This window comes from Nuphar pumila, chromosome 5, assembly GCF_984573655.1.
Source record: "Nuphar pumila chromosome 5, dmNupPumi1.hap1.1, whole genome shotgun sequence".
NCBI classification, from domain to species: Eukaryota; Viridiplantae; Streptophyta; class Magnoliopsida; order Nymphaeales; family Nymphaeaceae; genus Nuphar; species Nuphar pumila.
The window spans coordinates 39,603,557-39,615,105 of NC_143253.1; positions in this window are offsets into that span (position 1 = coordinate 39,603,557).

The following is an 11,549-nucleotide window of genomic DNA, read 5'->3' on the forward strand; positions in this document are numbered from 1 at the left end:
TGACATGCAATGATCTGTAATGACTTATGAAATGGACAAACACTGGATGAGGGTGAAAATTTGGGGTGTTTACAGATACTCTTTCAATTGTCTACCAAAATTCTCAGCAAATATTTTTCTTCCAATCAAAATCTCTTTAAAAAACCTAACCATCGATTTTGCCTGCAGAGAGCATTCGTGACACTCAATGGTTCATACAAGGTCAGGGAAGAAAATTGCATCAATTGAAGATATCATATATTCAACAAATTCGGGCGAGGAAATGGATTCCCCACGCTCGGGCAAAAATCAAGGGCAGCAGGTTGAGGATGACATTGATCCTCAAATGTACGCCATGTTCAAGAAAATGATGACCAAAATGCTGGCAGAACAAGCTAAAGCCAGTACAGAGAAAACACAGATGAAGCAAAAGACAAAAGGTCGGGCAGTCAAGAAAGCCTTGAAGATATCCAAGAAGCCTGTCCAACATAATGATGCAACTGATGAAGAGGAATCAGCAGAAGATTCAGATAAAGAGTTTGAGACCCATCAGGCGTTCCGTAAATCTACCCAGGGGCAGGGGTCAGCCCACAAATTCAAAGAGCAATTTGTCAATGACTCTGATCAGCCGTAATTCAAAGATGTGGTCAGAATGCTTTGAGACCTGCAAGCCCGCGACAAGGGAAAGAAAGTCTTCACCAGCGAAGACTTCTACGATGGTTTGGATGAGGATGACAATTTTGAGAATCTCCCCAGAAAATTTATCAAATTTGATGGTTCTGGCGACCCGAAGGCTCATCTCGCCATGTTCTTCGTTGAATGCTCCAGATTCAAGCGAGATAACCGGGCACTTTTCCTTTGTTTCCCTTGCAGTCTGGAGGGAATGACAGCAAAATGGTATTCAGAACATGTCAACCCTATCGAACTGAAAGAATTTGACAAGGTGGTAAACATGTTCATTGAGAGATTCCTCTTTAATGTCGAGGCACTTTCCACCCTCAGTCATCTTTGTGGCCTCAAACAGAGAGAAAACGAGAAGGCCAGAGATTTTATCCACCATTGGAGATCAGCCTGCAACAAGATGAGAGACCCCATATCAGAGGGGCATGCTCTATCCTTAATTTTGAGCAACTTCTCACAGCCTCTAAGAGGCCTCATCTCTACTGCGCCATTAAGGACATTCATTGAACTGACAGAGCGAGCCGAATGGCTCGAGTTGAGCATGGAAAATGGTTTCTATGAAGGCTTCACTTTCACCAAGAACAGCGGCCAGAATGAGCAGAAGAAGAAGACTCATTTCACTCATTCTGTTATGAATAATAATTGGAACCATCGTAAGGAGCAAAACAGAGATTTTTGTTATGGGGTAGGAAGTTCAAACAAGAATGACCAAAAAGGCAAGTTGATCCCTCAATACAACAAGCCATTGCAATTAGAGCAGGGACCAAAGCCCCGAGAAAAAGTGAAGCATGAAGGGTGGAGTTATGACAGGAAGTTCACTTTGCTAGACCAATCACTCGAGACTGTGCTCGAGTTTATGTTGACCAAGGAGATGGTCAAACTGCCTAGGCTAGCCGATCCCCCCATTCCCATGGGAAAATTCAAAGACCAATTCTGCAAATTTCACAGAACAGTGGGGAACAATACTGAGAACTGCTTTGTTTTAAAAAATATCGTTCAGGATCTCATCGACAAGAATCTTCTGGTAGAGGGTGCCAAAGATGAGAACATAGAAATTCTGAAGAAACCCTTTCCCCATCATTCTACAGCAGTCATTTCTGAATAGCCTTTTCAACCGCAGGAACATATCAGGCCATGCTCTGAAAACGATATGCAAGTCCAACATCAGGTCCTTGTACTGCAGCAGGCTCAGTCCAAAGCTCAGAAAATGGATCTCATTGCAGCCTTCGGAAAAATGAAAGTATCTGCCAAGCCTGCTGGGGTATCTTCTGAGGTGGCTAAGAGGATGTCATGGTTCCCCAAGCACTTTATTAAGCCCGCTCCGGAGAAAAGTGAGACATCTGCACCAAAACCAATTACTGCATTATTCAATGTCTCAATTTTGGATCTAGCTCAAGCTTCCACCAAGCACCAGCAAGTGTTGGATAATCTATTGCGGAAAATCAAAGTGAAACCGAGCATAACCCCTGAAGACATGACCCAGATAGTCAATCAGGCCTTGACAAATGCTCTGGTCACTTTCTCAGATGAAGATCTTCCCAAGCCTCATGTATTCCACAACAATGCTTTGTATGTTGTGATTCGAGCCAGAGGAATGATTGTTCCTCATGTGTTGATAGATGGAGGCAGCAGCCTCAATATATGCCCGGAAATGACAGCCAAAGCTTTAGGCATTAAAGAGGAGGAATGCATCCCAGACCCAATCACCATCTACGGGTTCGATAATCATTCCCAGACAGCGAAAGAAAAAATTTTCTTGGAGATTTCCATTGACTATTCAATCCACTTTGTCCTCTTTCATATGGTCAATGTGCTGCCAACGTATAATCTGTTGTTGGGACCACCGTGGATTCACAACACGAACGCGGTGCCGTCTACTCTTCATCAGTGCGTCAAGTGGTCAAAAGGTGGAATGATCACAACAGTTTTGGGTGAAGATCCGGAACAAAGACTAGCACAACCCATAGTTCCTAGACCCACTTTTACTACTGACATCCCTAGTATTAGATGCATTGATGAGGTCAGTTTTGAAGAAAAATCGGGAATACTGCAGACGACAGAACAACCAGCACATACAGTGGCCATGACTCGATGGAGAGGCCCACCGTTTTTTAAAATTGGAGAATGAATTGACTACAGCATATTCAAAGATCATCCCCTGTTCTCTCAATTTATGAATGCCAAAAAGGGATTTGATCTGTTGGTGAAGCATGACTATCAGCCTTTTCAAGGCCTGGGCAAAAATGGAGATGGTCGTCTCGAGCCTGTAATTCCTCAGCACTATCCTCAGAGGGCCGGATTGAGCTTCATTGGCAGAAGATCTCAGAAGGGCACTATTTTTTTGTCAAGGGGACACATTAAAAGAATCTGCTTGTCTTTCCATTTTCATTCTTTTGTTGGAATGATATCCCATTTCATTTTCATCATTGTCATTTGATCAATTCAATCTTTCAATAAAGTTGCAAATTTCTTTCATCTGTTTGGATGTCATTTCTTTACTTCTCATTATCAAACTTTGCAAAATTGTCATTATTTTGCTCTTTTATTTTTCTAATTATTTTCTCAATAAAAGCAATTTGTTTTATGATGGGTGATTTTCCTGAATCAACTTATTCTCCAATTTTCATAATGTCTTCCCAATCTATCAAGAAGCTCGTTCTTAATCCAAAGGCCTTTTCGAAGCCAACAGTGATTCATCAGGTCAAAATAAGAGCAGAATGCAGTCAGGTTACAAAGCAGTCAGAAGAACTCGCAGAATTTGATTCAGCTCTTCAAGAATTACCAAAATTTGCAACAATTCAGAAGCAAGATGAGCCATCATCCTTAGTTCAAGATTCGACTAAGGATATTAATATCAGATCAGAAGACGATCCTAAGATTCTCAAAATTGGTAGCAGTTTGAGCCTAGAAGAGAAAGAAAGGCTCACCAATTTTCTCAAAGAACATGAAGAAGTGTTTGCATGGACGTATGAGGACATTCCAGGTCTGGATACCAAATTGGTCGAGCATTGCCTCGTTCTGAAACCAGATGTCAAGCCAGTTAAGCAGAAGCTGAGAAAGATGGATTCTCGAGTAGAGCAACAAGTTAAGGAAGGTATGGAAGACCTACTCAAAGCAGGGTTCATTCGAACCATTGACTACCCAAACTGGCTAGCAAATATTGTTGTTTTTCCCAAGAAAAATGACAAAGTTCGAATCTGCATCGACTTCAGAGATCTCAATAAAGCGACTCCTAAGGATGATTATCCGCTTCCTAATATTGATCTTTTGATTGACAACACAGTGGGTCACGCTATGTTCTCTTTTATGGACGGATATTCTGGATATAATCAGATTAAGTTGGCCGCTCGCGATCAGTCCAAGACATCTTTCACTACTCTTTAGGGCACTTTTTGTTATACGTCATGCCATTTGCGCTTAAAAATGTTGGAGCCACTTATCAGCGTGCTATGGCCGTCATTTTCCATGATTAGATGCGCAAAATCATGGATGCATATGTCGATGATATTCTGGTAAAATCCAAAGAAGAGGAAGATCAAATCGAAGCTCTCAATCAAGTTTTTAAGCGGCTCATTCTTTACAAGCTAAGACTCAATCCACAAAAATGTGTTTTTGGAGTCGAATCTGGCAAGCTGTTAGGCTTTTTAGTCAGCAAAAAGGGGATAGAAGTGGATTTCGCTAAGGCCAAAGCCATCATTGACATGTCGCCCCCGACTAATCTCAAAGAATTGCGTAGCCTTCAGGGACGCATGCAATCAATTTGGTGATTCATATCCAATTTGGCCATGAGATGTGAGCCTTTCAATCATTTTCTCAAAAAAGGAGTGAAGTTCGAATGGGGACCAGAGTGTCAGCAATCATTCAAGAGTATTAAGAAATATCTTCTCAATTTTCTTGTTTTAAAGCCGCCATAATTGGGGAAACCCCTACTGCTATACATTTCAGTTAATCAAGTTGCCTGCGGCGGATTCTTGGCTCAATATAAAGAAGGTAGTCTGATAGAGCATGTCATTTACTATGTGAGTAAAACCTTCATTGATTATGAGAAGAAATACTCTCAGATAGAGAAGACATGTCTAGCTCTGGTTTGGATGTGTCAAAAATTGAGACACCATCTGCTGGCATCTGAAGTCAAGATTCTATCCAAATTAGATCCTCTCAAGTACATTCTCGAGCAACCATTCCTCAGCGGATGGATTGCCATGCCAAATGGCAAGTCCTCTTGATGCAATACAATCTGAAATATGTCTCCCAGTAATCTATTAAAGGCCAAGCAATTGCGGATCAATTGACAGATTTCCCTCTAGCAGAGGATGTTAAAGCCGAGGATGATTTCCCCGATGAGCGGATCTGCAATTTTCAACAATCCCCAATTTAGAATTTATTCTTTGACGGTTCCAAGAATATGGCAGGCATAGGAATCGAGATTCTGCTAATCACACCTGAGAAGAAGATGATCCCCTTTTCTCTCAAATTGGATTTTCAGTGCACTCATAATATGGCCGAGTATGAAGCTTTGATACAAGGTCTGAAAATTCTACAAGACTTCAATGTCAGAAGAGTGCATGCTTATGGCGATTCTTTGCTCGTCGTCAATCAAGTCCTAGCCGAATGGAAAGTGAAGGATCAGAAATTACTTCCTTATCAGAAAATTGTCTCAGCTCTTGCCAACAAATTCGAAGAATTCCAACTTTTCCATATCAAGAGAGATTTCAATCAAATTGCAGACAGTTTAGCCAATCTGGGATCCATCATGTCTTTCAAGAGAAGAGAATCTTGTCGCTCCTTTGAAATTGGCAGACTTGATCAACCTGCTTTCGTCCCAGTAGGGCAAATAAACTAGACTGAGCAAAAGAAAAAGCCCTGGTATCATGACATCAAAAATTTCATTGAAACTGGCAAATTTCCTCCAGAGCTCTCAAAGAAAGAGCAGCGAGCAATTCAGCGCATGTCTGCTCGATATTTTATTCTTGCCAACGTCCTCTATCGTCGTGGATTCAGCTCTGAATATTCCAGATGTTTGGACGAAGAAGAAGCCAAAGAAGTTATGCAAGAAGTACATAAAGGTATTTACGGTGGTCATGTTGGCTACCAAACTCTTGTCAAACAAATCATTCGAGCAGGGTATTACTGGAGAACTATGCAACAAGATTGTTATCGTTTTGTGAAGAAGTGCGTTCAATGTCAAATGCATGCACCTTTCATTCATGCGCCAACAACATATTTGCAATCTGTCGTTTCGCCATGGCCATTTTCTATGTGGGCTTTTGATGTTGTAGGCCTCATCACTCATTCTGCTTCAAATGGTCACAAATATTTTCTTGCCATGACAGAATATTTTATTAAATGGGTAGAAGCAGTCACTCTACGTACAGTCGAAGGTCGACATGTGGTCTTATTCATCCACAAGAATATCTCATGTCGTTTTGGCATACCGCATGATATTGTGTCAGATAATGGCAGTTATTTCAAGAATGAGAGGATGAGAACTTTCTGTTCGAAGTTCAAAATCCATCAACATTTTTCCGCTCCTTACTATCCTCAAGAGAATGATCAAGCAGAGGCCACCAATAAGATTTTGATTCGAATCCTGGAGTGAACTTTGAAAACAAGCCGTGACTGGCATGAGAAGATTCATGATGCATTGTGGGCGTATAGAACCACCATTCGAACTTCAACTAATGCTACTCCGTCAGAACTTGTCTACGAAACTGAAGTAGTACTGCCTCTACATGTTTAGAAACCTGCTCTGAAATTTGCATCACTTCTAGAATTACCTCTTGATCAATATCAGCAACAACGGCTAGTACAACTTGATTTGCTCGATGAAAAAAGACTCAGAGCAGCAGAGCATGCTCAATCATATCGTCAGAGAATAGCCAGACAATATGCAAAATCTGTCATTGAACGAAAATTTTGAGTCAATGATCTAGTGCTCAGATCAACTGCTTATCTCAAGCACCGCCCAGGTGGCAAGTGGTCAACAAATTGAGAAGGTCCTTATGTTGTCAAAGAGGCATTACCTCGTAATTCATATTGGCTCATCAATGCCGACGGAGTGGAATTACCAGATCCCATCAATGCTCGGCATTTGAAAAAATTATATACTTAAATCATGTCTAATTCTTTGTAATTCCACAAAATTTTCTTCAATAATGATCAAATTCTTTTTTCCCAGTTACATTGGGGCATTTTAAAATTTTGTTTTTATCTACAAATATCCTGTATGCAGGCAAGATAAACAAATCTCTCATTTGACAGCATGTGCACTCATTTATATCATTTTTATATTTGCATACATCTGCATTCATTGGCATGCATTTGCATCAAGTTTGATACCCATTCAGGATAAGGGATAATCTTGAGACCCCGACAACCATTCTCGTTATAATTCCCAAATGTTTTAAGAGCATAGGTCTCTTTCAAAAATTCAAGTCTCAATTTAAAAACAAGGTATGTTTTCAAAATCCAGTGCTCGAACTGGTATATTTTCAAAATCCAGCGCTTGAACTGGTATACTGTCAAAACCCAGTGCTCGAACTGGTATATCTTCAAAATCCAATGTCCATGTTGACATATTTTCAAAACCCGGTATTCATACTAATATTCTTTCAAAATTGAGCACTCGTGTTAGTGTCTCACTGGTTGGTCGTGTCAGTCAACCTCTTGAGTTCAGTCTTCATGTTGATTATTCATCAAAATTCCAATTTCTAATTCCAATTTCTGCCCTTGGGCCACCCAATTACCAATTTCAGACCTCCGGGTCAACCAATTTCCAAATTTTCAAATTCGACATTTGGATCAATCAATTCCAATTTCGACCTTCGAGTCAATCAATTTCCAATTTCCAAATATCAATTTCCAATTTCCAATTTCCAATTTCCAATTTTCAATTTCCAATTTCCAATTTCCAATTTCCAATTTCCAATTTCCAATTTCCAATTTCCAATTTCCAATTTCCAATTTCCAATTTCCAATTTCCAATTTCCAATTTCCAATTTCCAATTTCCAATTTCCAATTTCCAATTTCCAATTTCCAATTTCCAATTTCCAATTTCAAATTTCAAAATTCAAAATTCAAAATTTCAATTTCCAATTTCAACCATTTTGGTCACCCAATACCAATTTCAGTCATTTCCTCTTGCGAGAGACCCTTTGTACAGGGAGAGTTCGAGGGAGCTCGTTCTTTTCGCATGCTATCCTTTGTTCATCTAGCCCCTTTTCAGAGAGAGTTTGAAGGGACTCGTGTCTTGGTGAACCGTTTGCAAAACAAAATTTCCAATTTCATATAAGGAACCCTTAGTTCAGGGAGAGCTTTGACGGAAGTTCGCTTTCCTTGTGACTACAATTTCATACTAGGCCATTTCATCGTGAAGAACCCTCTTTTCAGAGAGAGAGTGATGGACTCACTCCTTCATGACCAATTCACTGACCTCACCATTACTGGCCCCCTTTCCATAAGAGAAGCCTAATGTTAGGAAGTTTTGACGAAAGCTTAATTTCTCTTCCAAAGTTCGTTTTGCAAACACCTCCTCTTCAGGGAAGAGAGGAGTAATTTATATTTCTAATTTCTGAATCTTCTCCTTTGGGGAAAGGAAAAGAAAATTTCTGTCATGGATGCATTGCGTTGTGCTTCAAATGCTCGCTTTCACAAAGGATTTCAAGAAAATCTTGCCAATTTGTCATCAAATACTTGTTGATTTCAAAATCTTTATTGCACAAAAACATTACCTCAGAATACCTTCAGTATTACTTCCAAAAGGACAAAGGTTTCGCGAAAAAGGATTCAAAATTCAGAATCTTTCTATTGACCAACCAAAAGGATGAAGAATAAATCCTCGATATGGCCAGCAGAGGAAATTCAATGTTATTGCAAAGCCATAAGTGATCGGTATTGATCGCAGTCAATGACACATTTTTAAAGATCATTCTTGAAAAATAAAGCAGTCAAAATATCCTAGGTGATACAGAAAAATCCATTCAATCCCTATATCTCCTCAATCACCTAAGCTGCAATTAAATATCTGCAAAAGGGATCTCTCAATTGTCGTCAAGATGAAGATGAATTATGCGAGTTAGATCCCCGGGGCCAAAGAAGATTTGGATCATCTCCGAGATGAAGGAGTTTGTGACGGATCCTTCTAGAGAAAGTTCAGAGCACCGTCAAGATGAAGGCGACTGTGATGAGCCTCCCGACAAATCCTAAAGGATATTTAATTTCTGCTATCATCAAGAGATTTCTAACCAAAGAGCCAAAACCGTCAATAAAATCCCTGAGAGAAAAAAAGGATCGGAACATCTCTGAGATGAAGGAGTTTGTAACGTACCCTTCCAAAAAAAACAGAGAGAAAAGTCAGGACATCTCCAAAATGAAGGATGATGTAATCCCCCAAAAACCCAAGAAAGCTCTAATTCTGCCAAGAAAAAAAAAAAGTGGGCAGAAAGATCATCATGAGAAAAGAATCTCAGGATATCAGACTGTTGAATCTGCCAAGAATCTTCTTTAATTTTGTGAAATTCTATTATCAATATTATTTCACCAATTGCTTTCACAATATCAAGAATACTCGCTTTTCTGTTCATATCAAGGAAATTGATAGCTTCCTCGAAAGAAAGTCAATTGCAAGCAATTTGAATTCGAATCTTGATTCTAAGAAGTTAAGTCCAGTTAGAGGTAATACTTCAGGTAGAAAAGAGGGAATATTTTCAAAACAATGTGCATCACTTTCAATTATTTTGAATCAACAATAATTTTCAACATTTTGACAATATTTTCTAGCTATTCTGGCATGAAACGCGAGCTTGAGGTTCATCTTTGGCGCATCCTGACATTAGTTGTTATCCCTTTTAAGGACTTGATAACGGGCGTTTTCAAGGTTCCTTCCCTTTTGTTGGTATAATCTGAGTGTCTGGGTTCTCAGATTCGCACACTTCCTTGTGTCCCCACTGTCCCACCATAGACAGTCCAATTTTGGCTTGAGGTTAAGCTACCAATCATTTTCTTGCAAAAGGTCATCAATTTCAAAAGTTATTTAGTCTCAGCAGTGAGGCGCCCAAAATCAAACCCCTTTTCAACCTTTAGGGACCCCAATTTCATCCTTTTGCAAAACCCCTATTGGATTCATTGTGCGAAGATTCGAAAGTTCCATCATGGTTTCTTCCTTCGAGGATTCTATTCATTTCTCGCTCAATCAGGATAAGGGTACAAATCTGAGCCTCCTTTGATGACGTATTTCATTTTCCGCCCAATCAGGATAAGGGTACAAACCTGAGCCTCCTTTGATGAGGTATTTCATTTTCCGCCCAATCAGGATAAGGGTACAAACCTGGGCCTCCTTTGATGAGGTATTTCATTTTCCGCCCAATCAGGATAAGGGTACAAACCTGAGCCTCCTTTGAGGAGGTATTTCATTTCCTGATCAGGTTAAGGGTTAAACCTGAGCCTCATTTTGATGAAGTATTTCATCTCCCGGTCAGGTTAAGGGTCAAACCTGAGCTTTGGTTCTACACGAAGTATTTCCCGTCCCATCCAGGTTAAGGAAAAAACCTCAATCTCACTTTTTTTTGAAGTAACATTTTTTTCTTCATTCTTCACTTAATATCTACCATTTTCATCAGGGCTAATTTCTTCATATTTAGTCAGATCCTTCTAACTGGGGCATTTTTATAGCCCAAATTTGGTGTGTTTTTCTTTGCGACTAAGCTTGTCTTAAAGTCGGCTTAGTAGCAAAGAGGGGCATATGTAAACACCCCAAATTTTCCACATCCATTCTCAAATAACCCTCCTCGTGCAGTGTCAACCCTGTTAAGTCAGTGTAGGAGTAAAACCCCGAGTCAGTTTAAGAAAATCACCACTTTACCCATTTTCACTAAGAAAATTACCATTTTACCCCTAGGTCATCCCGGACCACAATCAGTTGGAGTCAAAAAAACTCACTGGTCAGTTCAGAACATTTAGAATATCATTCATTTCAAGCTCATCCGAGCTCCCAATGAACAGACCATTTCCATTTTTTACCATTCCTGCCAAAATGGGATCATTTCTTCAGAAATGAGCTCATTTCTCACTCAAATCCAAGCCAATTGTCTCTAAGTCAGTCATATTCCTCAAAGTCTAACTTGAGCTCACCAGGAGTTCAAGTGCTCCAGTTTCAGTTCAAAACCATTTCCAAGTGTCCAGGAGCCCATTTTAGTCCATTTCAGCTCTTTCAACTGAAATTGAGCTGAGTTCAGTCAGTTGAGCTAGTGTTCGAACTTTGATTTTAGTTCATGTCAGTATCACTAACCTTTGTTTTAGCTCAAAGCCAACTCAGGTTCATAATTCACTTCGCTCCAGTGACCATTCCGTACCATTTCTCTAAAAATGGCAGCTTTTCTTGAAAATTCAGTCAGAAAGGTCAGTTGGGTCAGTGTCTGGTCAGTTCATTTGAGTTCTGAAACTCTAAAACCCAGCTCAATTCAGCTCATATCAATTCAATCCAGATCGAACCCTAATTTTCAGTGTCACTCTAATCCAGTAGAGTCCCGAAAACCATTTCTTGAGCTATTTTGCAAATTTTATCAATTTTAATGCTTTTTGAACTGGTACAACTGCCAATCGGGGTTTAAAATCCAAAATTCTTCATTCAGGGTCTGCATTTCGCATGTCATTTCTCAACATTTCATCACATTTCATTTCATTTTCGAAGTTCAGAACTCCAGTTTTATAAATTTCAATCCAGATTGAGTTTTAAAAGTTTTCAAAAATCAATTTCAAACCCCGGGTTTCCAAAATTGACATTTTTACCCCCGAAAGTGTAAATTTAGAAATATTTTCTCGAGAAAAACAATCTGGATTTCTTTCAAACTCAAACTTTCAAATTCTACACTAGATTTGCTTCGCAACGGGG